The following is a 13,542-nucleotide window of genomic DNA, read 5'->3' as shown; positions in this document are numbered from 1 at the left end:
TATTATCAGAATAAGTGCAGGCAAAAGCTACAGACACCCTCATGAGTATTAAACAGAGGATCTGTGCAGCCCAGGCATTATGAGAGCATGGCCCTAAACTAGTGGTGGAGAGTTTAAGTTTCTAGGGAAAGTAGCATTTAAATAGTTATTCCATGAGAGATTTTTGCAGAATTCTTCCTATCCCATCTAGAAACAAGCGTAATTAGCTTATCAATTTCTGAAGGTTCAACTTTTGTTCTCTTAAATAAATTCTAAATCTTGGGGTGGTCAGGGAAGAGAACAGAAATTCTTAAATAAATAAATATTTGATAATAATAACAATAGCCAGGCTACCTTTTATTATGTGCTATTTTGCACAAGACACCATGCTTATAGAATTTCATTTTGACAAGAATGGTGAGGCTATGCTAGACCCTATCACGAAGAAGCTCCAGTTTCTCTTACAAATTAGAAAGTGTAGGCTTGGAGTGGTCAAGAAACTTGCTACAATGCCCTCAGTAGGTGGTATGTCAGGATTTAAGCGCAGGCTGGTCTGACCCCAAAGGCAATGTTATAACAAATATGCACTAACCCTGCTAACATTTTTGCTCTAAAAAATCAATGATAACATTCTTTTGTTAGTTTTGGTGGTGGTGGTCTAAGTTCAAACTGGTTTAAGTTGGCTTATTTCAATTTCAATGGTAATATTGTAAAGGCTATAAAAAAGATTTAAAGTAAAAAATTCCAGACTTAAAAATCAATCTTCGGCCATTTTATTTTCCAAGAAGCATACATTTTCAAATGTTATTATCAAAGAAACCAATGCATCATCATAGATTACTCCCTTGGTATTGCCTCAAGGTGAAATGAATAACAGAAATAAAAGTTATATGATGTGTGACACTTGAAGCTTTGGGGAGAATTGTGTACCAGGTCTGAAATGACCTACTTAGAAGGAGCGGTCATGCATAGTCAGTACCATATTAGTGAATAGAACAACCAACTTTAGAATGGTCAAATATTATGATTTTATCTGAAATGTATCTGAACGCACAGTTGCAATTTGCTTTCCTTTTTAGGTACAGGTATAATAAAAATGTCTCTTTAGTTTCAACTGAGAGTTCAGAGATTTTTTTTCTCTACATCCTTAAAGAATACCATTTTAGATACTAGGGTATTCTTTTTTAAGAAGCTTAAAACTTCACAAAGCTTGAAAGAGGAACTTCTTCACTGTTTGGTAACTACACTTCAGCATTTGAATCATTTGCAGCTCTCTTTACCTCAGTTTAATTGCAAACACCTTCAACAGAGTGCTAGCAAACTAATTAGCAATTCCTTTTCCTTAAAAAAAAATACTCCTAATCAAGGAAGATAATCATTTTTGATTAAACAACAACCAGAGTTATCAAATGTAAATTTACAATTGATTACAGAAAAAGTATAGTGTGTGCTTTCCTTCTTAATAACAGTAAGCATTATTTCTTTTCCACTCAGTTATATTTAGTTTCTCAGATTAATTTAGGCTGATCCATCTTTTTGATGGTGTATCACTAGGAATGCTTGTATTATTTCCCAGAAGAATAATTTCTGTGCAAATGAAAAATCAAGATGCAAAGTATGCATATGGTAAATGAAATCTGGCAGTTACCCAAATTTGGGTGCTTTTAAACTACTGGAATTCAGTCTTTTAAATCCTTCAAGGAATACCAAAGTCATGGGGAATAATATTTAGATTTAAAACATACAAAGCTGACTATCTATAATGAGTGTCTCATCTTAGAAAAGAGTTCATTCTTTCATCCATGTATTCATTTATCCATTAAAAATGTAATAAGCATTTACTGTTTTCCAAATACTATCCAAGTTCATGAGAATCTAACAGTGGACAAGACATAGTTCAATCCTTGCCTTCAGGGAGTTTACAGGCTGAATGAGAAGACAGGTAAGTTAACAAGCAATTGCAAATCAGTAAGACATGTGCTACCAAACAGAAAAATGCAGAGTAGACATAAAAGGGCCCTGACATTGTTTGGGGGAGTTAGGGAGCCAAAAAGGGGGTGCCAACTGCGTTTAGCCCTGAAGGACCAGTAGGCGTTAGGCAGGTAAAGGAAATGAGGATCAGCAAGTGTAGAGTCTCAGTGGAGAGAAAGAGCATGTCTTTTGAGAAAACCTATTGTTCTAGTTTGCTAGTGCTGCCTGTGCCGGTTTGAATGTATTGTGTCCCCCAAATGCCATTATTTTTGTGGTCTTGTTGGGCAGACGTTTTTGGTGCTGGTTAGATTTGCTTGGAATGTGCCCCACTCAGCTGTGGGTAATAATTTTGATGAGCTGCTCCCATGGAGGTGTGGCCCCGCCCATTCGGGGTGGGCCTTGATCGGTGGAGCCATATAAATGAACTGACTGAGAGAGCGAGAACTCAGTGAGTGCAGCTGGGAGTGATGTTTTGAAGAGGAGCAAGCTTGCTAGAGAGGAGCGTCCTGGGAGAAAGTCGTTTTGAGGCTGGAGCTTTGGAGCAGACGCCGGCTGCCTTCCCAGCTAGCAGAGATTTTCCGGACGCCATTGGCCATTCTCCGGTGAAGGTGCCCGGTTGCTGATGTGTTGCCTTGGATGCTTTGTGGCCTTAAGACTGTAACTGTGTAGTGAAATAAACCCCCGTTTTATAAAAGCCTATCCATCTCTGGTGTTTTGCATTCTGCAGCATTAGCAAACTAGAACACTGCCTGAATGCAAAACACCAGAGATGTATTGGCTTTTATAAAAGGGGGCTTATTTGGTTACACAGTTACAGTCTTAAGGCCATAAAGTATCCAAGGTAACACATCAGCAATCGGGTACCTTCACTGGAGGGTGGCCAATGGTATCCAGAAAACCTGTTAGCTGGGAAGGCACGTGGCTGGTGTCTGCTCCAAAGTTCTGGTTTCAAAATGGCTTTCTCCCAGGATGTTCCTCTCTAGGCTGTAGTTCCTCTAAAATGTCACTCTCAGTTGCTCTTGGGGTGTTTGTCCTCTCTTAGCTTCTCTGGAGCAAAGTCTGCTTTCAATGGCCACCTTCAAACAGTCTCTCATCTGCAGCTACTCTCTCAGCTTCTGTGCATTCTTCAGTGTCCCTCTTGGCTGTAGCTCCTCTTCAAAATGTCATTCTCAGTTTGCACTGAGTTCCTTCTGTTTGTCAGCCCATTTATATGGCTCCAGTGATTTAATTCATACCCACCCTAAGTGGGTGGGTAACACCTCCATGGAAATTATCCAATCAGAGTCATCACCCACAGTTGGGTGAGTCGAATCTCCACGGAAACACTCAAAGAATTACAATCTAATCAACATTGATATGTCTGCCCACACAAGATTACATCAAAGATAATGGCATTTTGGGGGACATAATACATTCAAACCGGCACACCTATAAGAAGCTCAGCATATCTGGAATAGAAATGAGATGGAGAAATAATGAGAAAAGAGGCTGGTGTGGTAAAGACCATTTTATGAAGAACTGCAGGAACCTTTTAAAGAAATGTGAATGCTATTTTGAAAGCAGTGGAAAGCTACTGAAAGATCTTTTCTAATAGATTTCTTATCAGACATACAGATTAAATTTGTCCTTTCCCTCCCATATTCCCTATATTGAATGGCAAACCAGATCCATCTCTGCTTCAGAGCAAAGAGGGGACATTCAGGCAGTTAAATATTATTCTTCATCCTCTAAATTACATTTAACTTCGGTATTGAATAGAAGATACAAGAGTGATGACAGCAAGGTAACCCCAGACTGGAAGTTGTCTTCTTGAAGATGTAATAGGAGAAGCTGACAAATAATATCAGCTGCTTGTATTAACCCTTAACAGGTAGAATCTAACTCATAGTTAAGAGAGATTCCTCTTTGACAAATAGTCACATCAAAAACCAAACAAGGAAAAGAACAAAGAGCCCCCATCATAAATTTCCAGAGGGGCACTAAACTGTTTTAGGAAAACACAAATTCTAATCCTAGTGGACAGAGCTTATTGTCAAAACAGCATGACTGTATTTGTAGTCAACATAATAGCTCTACATTTATTTATTTATTTATTTATTTAAGATACAGTGTAGCAGACTGGTTAAGAACTATGTCGTTTGCATCAAACACACCAAGATTTAAATCCTGTTTCTGCCTCTTACTGTCCCTCTCACCTTTCATTTCTTTTCCTGATTTTCCCCCAGTGCTCTTGAGTAAGAAACAACTGCCTTCACAACAGATTTTAGAAGCAGTGGAACTTAAAAAAAAAAAAGCAGCTGAGGACATGAATCCTTAGATTATACATACATAAACTGTTTATTGTTCTAGTTAGACAAAAAATTCATTAGTATAGAGCATCTTTTTACACAAACAACCATAAAAATGAGGTTCCAATAACTCAATAACAAGACAAACAACCCAGTTATAAAATAGGCCAAGCCTCTCTCTCTAGCTAAGCCAACTGGGCAGGTGAAATCTCTGCCCTCCCCCGTACGTGGGACCAGACACCCAGGGGAGTGAATCTCCCTGGCAACGTGGAATATGACTCCCAGGGAGGAATGTAGACCCGGCATCGTGGGATGGAGAACATCTTCTTGACCAAAAGGGGGATGTGAAAGGAAATGAAATAAGCTTCAGTGGCAGAGAGATTCTAAAAGGAGCCAAGAGGTCACTCTGGTGGGCACTCTTATGCACAATATAGACAACCCTTTTTAGGTTCTAAAGAATTGGGGTAGCTGGTGGTGGATACCTGAAACTATCAAACTACAACCCAGAACCCATGAATCTCAAAGACAATTGTATTAAAATGTAGCTTATGAGGGGTGACAGTGGGATTGGGAAAGCCATAAGGACCACACTCCACTTTGTCTAGTTTATGGATGGATGAGTAGAAAAATAGGGGAAGGAAACAAACAAACAAACAGACAAAGGTACCCAGTGTTCTTTTTCACTTCAATTGCTCTTTTTCACTTTAATTATTATTATTGTTATTTTTGTGTGTGTGCTAATGAAGGTGTCAGGGATTGATTTAGGTGATGAATGTACTACTATGTAATGGTACTGTGAACAATCGAATGTACGATTTGTTTTGTATGACTGCGTGGTATGTGAATATATCTCAATAAAATGAAGATTTATTTAAAAAAAAGTTGCTAAATTAACATTGACTGAAAAAATTATTAAATGCATTGAGAGAATAAAAAAAATAATAAAAATAAAAATTAAATAAATAAATAAAATAGGCCAAGGACTCAAATAGACGTTATTCCAAAGAAAATATACAAATGACCGATAAGCACATGAAACGATGCTCAACATCATTAGCCAGTAAGGAAATGCAAATCAAAACCAAAATGAGAAAGGCATATATCCCACAGATCAGCACTACAAATGTAGATAGGTGCTTGCATGATATACTTCTAAGGTATGACACTGGTACCGAGAGTTGACAACTGAAGGATAAATGGAAATAATCTACCTATAGCATAGTGGGGATCACAATTAATAGGAATACCATAGTAGTACCACACAAATACCAGGGAAAAATAATTAAGGGCTGAAAAGAGCCATGAGGTGTTTTGGGTCATGAGAATTGTTTAGAATGGAGAGTGATGAGGATTGTACAACTAAGTGATGATAATGGGATGAATTGGGTGTTCTTTTTAACTTTTATTTTTTATTATTTTTATTCTTTCTGGTTTAAGGAAAATATTCAAAAAATTGATTGTGATAAATGCACAATTATATGATGATACAGTGAAAAATTGTACACTTTGGATGATTGTATCGTATGTGAATATATGTCAACAAGCTCACATTTAAAAAAAAGTAGGGGAAGGAGAGACTGTCATCAGGATGACTAGTTGGAATGCCAAAGAAAAAAAAAAAACAGTTTGGGCAAAGGTAAAGGGTCTTTGGGTGTTTGCGGCAGCAGTGGGAAAGGACTGAGAGGGTGGATATGAGATATAGAGGTATAATCCATAACTCAACAGAGAAAAGGAGTTGCTTTCGAATCCTTGAAATATTGAGCATGGTGGGGCCATTAATGGAAGTTTGGAGGCACAAGTCAGAGGTGCACTGGTCTAGGAAGTGCTGTGGAGAGTAGAGAACACTGATCCCCTCTTCTCAGCCCAGCGAGTCAGCAGGAGCTGGAAAGGGAGCATATCCACCAAAGAGAATTACAAGAGAGGCCCTATAATATAAGGTCAAGTAGATTTTTCCACAAAATAATGTTGGTTGCAAACAAAACAAAACAAAAAATAGTGAAAGGTAATGGGGGCAAGGGTAAGGTGAGGTAGGTTGGGGTGGGGTGGGGGGTAAGGGGATACTGGACAGGGACAGTGCTGAACTGGAAATGGATGAAGTGGGAGGAGTTAACAGCAGGGAGGGTTATGCTCCTAAAGCATAAACATCAAAATGGAGAAGATTATTGAAGGTATAAGTTAGAACTAGGCAAAGGGTACAGTTAATGTATTGGAATTTGGCCAATGGAGAAATTTGTGACTAACCAGTTTTAAGGTTCCAGCCACCATCTTTGTATCTATAAAAGTCCTTCCTCTGGAGATGGATGCTGGACATGACTTGATGGTTGATTCTCAATTTAAGCTAATTGGGATCCTACATTTGCTGAATCTCTTTGCTAGTTTCCACTAGTCTCTTCCTTTCAACTCTCTAAAAACTGCTATCGGTTTTCTAAGTTGTTCTACTTCTGTAAATGAGGTCAGATATAGAAGCAACTAAACACCTCAACAACATGAGAAGATAGAAAAGAAGTAGCTCCCAGAAAAATGGGTCAGTGGATAACAGACACCAAGAGGTAATAGATATTTGCTGTAGAATCAGGTCATTTGCGAGAACTCATGTCAAGCCAACAGAAAAAAAAAAGAAACTCAAGAAGTTTCCTCAGAAAGCCCCAGAACATACTAATGATGCAATAAACTGACACCGCAGAATTTTCCAAAATGTGTACCCTGCATTTCAGTGCATACTGTAGGGAAACACATCAGTAAAAAGAAAAGGAGAAGAAAATAATTTTTCTACAATTTAATTAACAGGAAATGAAACTGTAATGTTATATGTCCAGCACTGTGCTATGCTCTGGAGATACAAATACCAATAAGTAAGAAGTCCCCATTCTTAGTACCTTCCATTCTGGTGGGCTTTCTTGGCAAACGCTTATTCAGGGCAGAAAAAAAGCAGCAGAATCAAGTATAGGCAAAGTTACCTATAAAAGCAAGAGAAAGAAGACTACTGAAAAATACCAAACTCATGAGCATCCAGTTGTTGCATCAAATACTGATCAAGCAATACTTAATTCATAGTGAAGCAAAGCTGCCTTCTTAGAAGCAGAGATGTTTTTAATGTAAGGGAAGCTATCCACATAGAAAGCTGCTTTTTAAGTGACACAAATGTTTTTAAATGTAGGGAAAATCATGCACATTTTGTTGGAGACAGCAGCTATTTGGAATTTCAGGAACTGGAACATTGGACAGTATGAAGTTCTTTCCTTTCATACTGCAACAATGCAAATATTGCAATTCCCTGTATTAAATACGGTGGGTGTTCTAGTGTTAGTCCCAAAGAGCAGAGCATCAATACCAATGAGTTCGTTTCTTTGGGGTAAACCTGGTGCAGCTCTGGCCTTATTCCAGGTGGTAGGAGAGATGGGGAGGAAAATGTAAGAAGGATGAGCCACCTTCCTCTCATCCTGTTCTTCAGAAATTGTCTTTCCCTTCTGCTGAGACATCATTATGTTTGTGAACCCAGGAAGCTGTCTGGGTAGAAAGGCTTGGGAAATCAAATACAGCCGCGGTCTTTCTGTACCATCCCCTCATCCAGGTTCAGGCTCCATCAAATCCTGACATTATGACAGTTTGTACTCCTTTCTCATTGTTGCTGTTCTTCCTGTTCCAAGGGTTGACTTAGCTTCATTCTGTCTCTACACTTAATCGCGTAACATTTGCTACAGGAATCTGCAGGAAAATAAGTTTTGCTATGCAACATTTTACCTAATTGCAAATTCTACTAGAACACAAGAGTTTTCAAATTACACAGTGATGAAGGAATCTTTCATAATGGATTTGATACAAAGAAATTCATCTAGACACACAAGCAGAAAATGAAGCAGTTATTGAAATTTTCCCTTTGGAAGGAAAATACAGGTTAATCATCGATGTTGGTGTTTGTCATGTGTGACAAGGGTTGAAATCTATTAAGGGTAGTGGTAAAAGGTAAGCTGGTAAAACTGAGAAAATCTTGCTTATAGGATTCAGATTAATCAAAAAGAAATTTTACAGTGAATATGAACTAGCTTCCCAAAGGCAGTAATAAAATCATGTTATTGTAAATATTCACGAATAGCTAGACATAGTCATGGTGAATATTCAGCAGGGGGAATCTGCCACTGAGGAGCTTGCTGTGACCTGGTCCCCTTGTCCTCAGTTTTAGGTTTATATCAATTTTTAAATGCCATCTCCCTTTGTTCATATTTAAAAGTTGTCAGAAGCCAAATTCTCCTTTTTTGAAAGAACTTGGAATGTTCAGATATTCTCCCAGAGGGTGCACATAGGCTGCAACCTCATTACACACAATCCAACAAGACATAGCTCTCCCCAGAGGGTAATAGCAGCTTAGAACTCTACGCTGCGATAACAGAAGGACAGTGCCTTGCCTGAGAAAAGCATAAACAGAGAGATTAATTGCATTTGAATGGACTCATAATACAGTGGAAGTGAATTTCTATTTCCTTGGCTCTTTTATGGCTGTCTATGAAAAATAAGATACGTTCTTAGAAAAGAATTTAATATTATACTTTGTCTCCAAAGCTCTTGGTTTTCTTTAAGCATTCCCATGTCCTCTCTTTAAACTGCTTTCTCCTATACATGTTCTGGTCCATTTCACTGAATGGACCAGTGCCCTTGGAATGACAATATAGATTTAGATGGCAGTGGCATACAGTGTGCATGTCAGAGAGAGAAAAATGAAGGTTTTTCCCTGTTAAGTAAAGTTTTTATTTTGTAATAATTTTAGATTGATAGCAAAGTTGCAGAGATACTACGGAGAGTTCCCCTACACCTATTGTAAATATCTTACATTATTTTGGTACCTTTTTTTTCAAACCAAGAACCCAACATTGGCACATTATTATTAACCAAACTCCAGACTTTATTTGGATTTCACCAATTTTTCCATTAATGCCCTCATTCTGACTCAGGATCCCATCCAGGATGTCCCATTGCCTTGAGTTATCATGACTCTGTAGTCTCTTCTAGTCTGAGACAGTTTCCCAGACTTCACTTGTTATATAACCTTGACAGTTTTGAGGACTGGTTAGATATTTTGCAGAACAGTCCTCAAATACCCCAGTTTGGGTGTGTCTGATGTTTTTCTCACGATTAGACTGGGTTTTTGAAAAGAATCCTGCAGAGGTGAAGTGCCCTTCTCAGCACATCGAATCAGGATGTATGTGAAAGCCACATAGCATCACTGGTGATGCTAATCTTCATCACTTGGCTAACGTGCTGATTGCCAGGTTTCTTCACTGTTGAGTTACTATTTTTCCCTTTCCATAACTCTATTCTTTGGAAGCAAGCCACTAAGTCTAGCTCACAGGGAAAGGGAGGAGGAAGGTGGTTTGTTTTTTTCAATACTGTCAATGGAAAAATTTGAGCATACTGTATATAATAAAGCTCCTATATTTCATTCAAATTCAGTTGAATAGACTTTTAGGATAGCATGAAGAGAAATATTTTGGAAATTTATGCAGTAACAATTGTAATCCCTAGAAGTAGCTATGTATGGATTTACCATTGTATGGAAAAACACAAACCTTAATCCTCGTAATGATTATAGAAAGTTAGAGTTGGTTATCTTTACCTTACCTGGGTTGTTATTAAAATGATTGCTTATTTTTCTAAACTCTTTTTAAAGTCTGATGCCCTGGCAACGTAGAATATGACTCCCGGGGAGGAATGTAGACCCGGCATCGTGGGACGGAGAACATCTTCTTGACCAAAAGGGGGATGTGAAAGGAAATGAAATAAGCTTCAGTGGCAGAGAGATTCCAAAACGAGCCGAGAGGTCACTCTGGTGGGCACTCTTACGCACACTTTAGACAACCCTTTTTAGGTTCTAAAGAATTGGGGTAACTGGTGGTGGATACCTGAAACTATCAAACTACAACCCAGAACCCATGAATCTCGAAGACAGTTGTATAAAAATGTAGCTTATGAGGGGTGACAAGGGGATTGGGAAAGCCATAAGGACCACACTCCACTTTGTCTAGTTTATGGATGGATGAGTAGAAAAATAGGGGAAGGAAACAAACAGACAAAGGTACCCAGTGTTCTTTTTTACTTCAATTGCTCTTTTTCACTCTAATTATTATTCTTGTTATTCTTGTGTGTGTGCTAATGAAGGTGTCAGGGATTGATTTGGGTGATGAATGTACAACTATGTAATGGTACTGTGAACAATTGAAAGTACGATTTGTTTTGTATGACTGCGTGGTATATGAATATATCTCAATAAAATGAAGATTAAAAAAAAAAAAAAAAAAAAGACATAATGCTGAGCAAAATAAGCCAGGCACAAAAAGAGAGATATTGTATGTTACCACTAATGTGAATTCTGTGAAAAATGTACAATGTTTTATACTGTAGAATGCAGGGGACCTAGAGATACCAATTAGTGGAGGGGGAATGATAATCTAATAAGAACAGATAAACTATGGAGGGTAATCTCAATGTTATGGGAATGCTCAGGAATGATTATGGTTTGTAAACTTTCTTGGATATAGTAAGATCATGTTGGAAGCAATAGAGTTATTTTAGGTTTTTTTTTTCTCTTATTCCTTTGTTTTCTTAGGGGTTGTTAATTTTCTTGGGGTATGGTAGGAACATGTTGGAAGCAATGTAGTTATTTTAGATTATTTGTTTTTCTTACTCCTCTGTTTGGACATGGTTTATCAATTTTCTTGGGGTATGGTAGGAACATATTGGAAGCAAAGTAGTTATTTTAGGTTATTTGTTTTCCTTAATCCATTGCTTTGTTTGAAATGTTGTGGGGTTTTTTTGGTTGTTGTTTGCCTGTTTGTTTTTAATTTTTTGATAAACAAAGTTAAAAAATTGAAAAAAAATCAGTAGAAAAATGGGAGTAAAAACTAAATGACAAATAGGGTGGGATAGGGGGATGGTTTGGGTATTCTCTTTTCACTTTTATTTTTTATTCTTATTCTGATTCTTTCTGATGTAAGGAAAATGTTCAGAAATAGATTGTGGTGATGAACGCATAACTATATGATCATACTGTGAACAGTTGATTGTATACCATGGATGACTGTATGGTTTGTGAATATATTTCAATAAAACTGAATTAAAAAAAAAAATGTAGCTTATGAGGGGTGACAATGGGATTGGGAAAGCCATAAGGATCACACTCCACTTTGTCTAGTTTATGGATGGATGAGTAGAAAAATAGGGGAAGGAAACAAACAGACAAAGGTACCCAGTGTTCTTTTTTACTTCAATTGCTCTTTTTCACTCTAATTATTATTCTTGTTATTTTTGTGTGTGTGCTAATGAAGGTGTCAGGGATTGATTTAGGTGATAATGTACAACTATGTAATGGTACTGTAAACAATCGAAAGTACGATTTGTTTTGTATGACTGCGTGGTATGTGAATATATCTCAATAAAATGATGATAAAAAAAAAAAAAAAGTCTGATGAAATCCCTGGATGATTTTCCTCTGAGTCTCCACATGCTACAATGCAAATTTTACACAAGCTAAAAATTCATCTTCATATAATTGTACTCTGGGGTAACACAACATTTAAATGCACATTGCCAAGAATGCTGTTTGTCTGCAGAATCATAAATGCACAAATGAATTACTCTTTCAGTGGTCATGTATTTATAAATTTTTTCAAGGGCATCCAGCTTACTAAATACTTTGCTACCTTACAAGTAAAGCATTCCAGTTTGTCATGTTCATTAGAATCTGTAGTGCCATGGTATCTCTTAATGTTTTTATTTTCAATTACTGTTTTTTTTCCCCATTCTACTAGCTTTCATTAACCTTTTATTGATATTTTAGTTGACACAACTTACATAGCCATAAGCATGAAAATGTGTTCTTTTCAATCTAAAGGAATTATCTTGACTATCTTAGAAATCTATAATTAAATCCCAAGTGAGTTACATTTTACTAATTTGGTGATCTCTCTTTGTCCTGATCAAATTATGTCATCCTAAAGTTCGTTGTAGTTAGAAATGCATATCACCAAGGACAGTATTTTCTTCTAAGGTTTCTAATGTGTTATGCATTCTCTGTTTGCATAGTCATTTACTTATTTATTTCTTCTTTCAACATGTATTGATACCTTAATTCAATGTGTTAGATGCTGTGGGGGAAACAATACAAAGAGCTTACTTTCTAGTAGAGAAGCTCAAACATGTAGAAAATGTATACAAAAAAAGCTCAAATGTATACAAATTTCATCATAATATAAGGTAGAAAGCATTAAGTGGCATAAAAGAGGTACAAATGAAACATACAACATGTCTGGAGATGTACTTTTAGAAAACTTAATTCAGTAGCACTGAACTGAATGAATTATGCTAGTAGAAAAGAAAGGAAGGAGGATGGAGGCCAGAAAGACTAGGGGCAAGGAAATGAATAGGAAACTATAGCATTAAAGAGGTCATGTAAACTAGAGTATTGGCAGTAGAATAGTGGAAGATTTGGATTCAAGAAATACTGCAAAGGTGGAACCAATAGGTCATGGCTACTAATTGAATATGGGGAATGAGGGATGTAAAAGTATCAAATAAAACTTTGATTCCTCAAGAAAGGAATACAATAAAAATAAAATGTAGGAGGAGTATTTTTAATTTTTGTGTATTTACATTTCCCTGCAACATTTTTTTACAATGTATTCTATATGCACTGAAAGCTAGGCCACTACATTAGATTTTGTTATCATTGTGTTTCTCTTATGATTCACTCATTGTAGAAGCTCCTATTCCTTTCTTGAATAAGTTGCAGTATAAATAATTGAATATGCATTCATTAGGCTTGATTATGTAATTGTACTTCCAGCTCAGCAAATGTCTTAAGTTAGTAATGTATTGGCTTCTGTTCATAACTAAAAGTCTAGGGACTTTTTTTAAAGGGATATTTTTGAGCTATATTGTGTGTATCATACATTTCATAACATCTACAATATTTCTTAGCAATAAATAAAGCATTCTACAGGAAGGACCTTTCTCATTTTAACTTTCGATAAGGTAAATTAATAACTATTTCAGTTTCTCTTAAATAGGCATTAATGACATTTCAGTAACCAAATTGTTGTTAATACTTATCTCTTAAGATTCAAATTGCTTCTTGTTTTGTGTAAATATTATAAGACCTTTTCAATAATAATTATAAAAGCAAAGCAACCACAACTAATACTTCCTGAGCATTAATTATGTTCAAAGCATCACACTAAGTACCCTGTTGGGGATTGAATCATGTCCCCCACAAAAAAGCATGTTCCCAACCCGGGCTCCTCTGAGTGTGGACCCA

The sequence above is a fragment of the Choloepus didactylus genome, chromosome 2 (genome assembly GCF_015220235.1).
Source record: "Choloepus didactylus isolate mChoDid1 chromosome 2, mChoDid1.pri, whole genome shotgun sequence".
Classification (NCBI taxonomy): domain Eukaryota; kingdom Metazoa; phylum Chordata; class Mammalia; order Pilosa; family Megalonychidae; genus Choloepus; species Choloepus didactylus.
The sequence above is the reverse complement of the archived record's forward strand: the minus strand, read 5'-3'. Positions refer to the sequence as shown.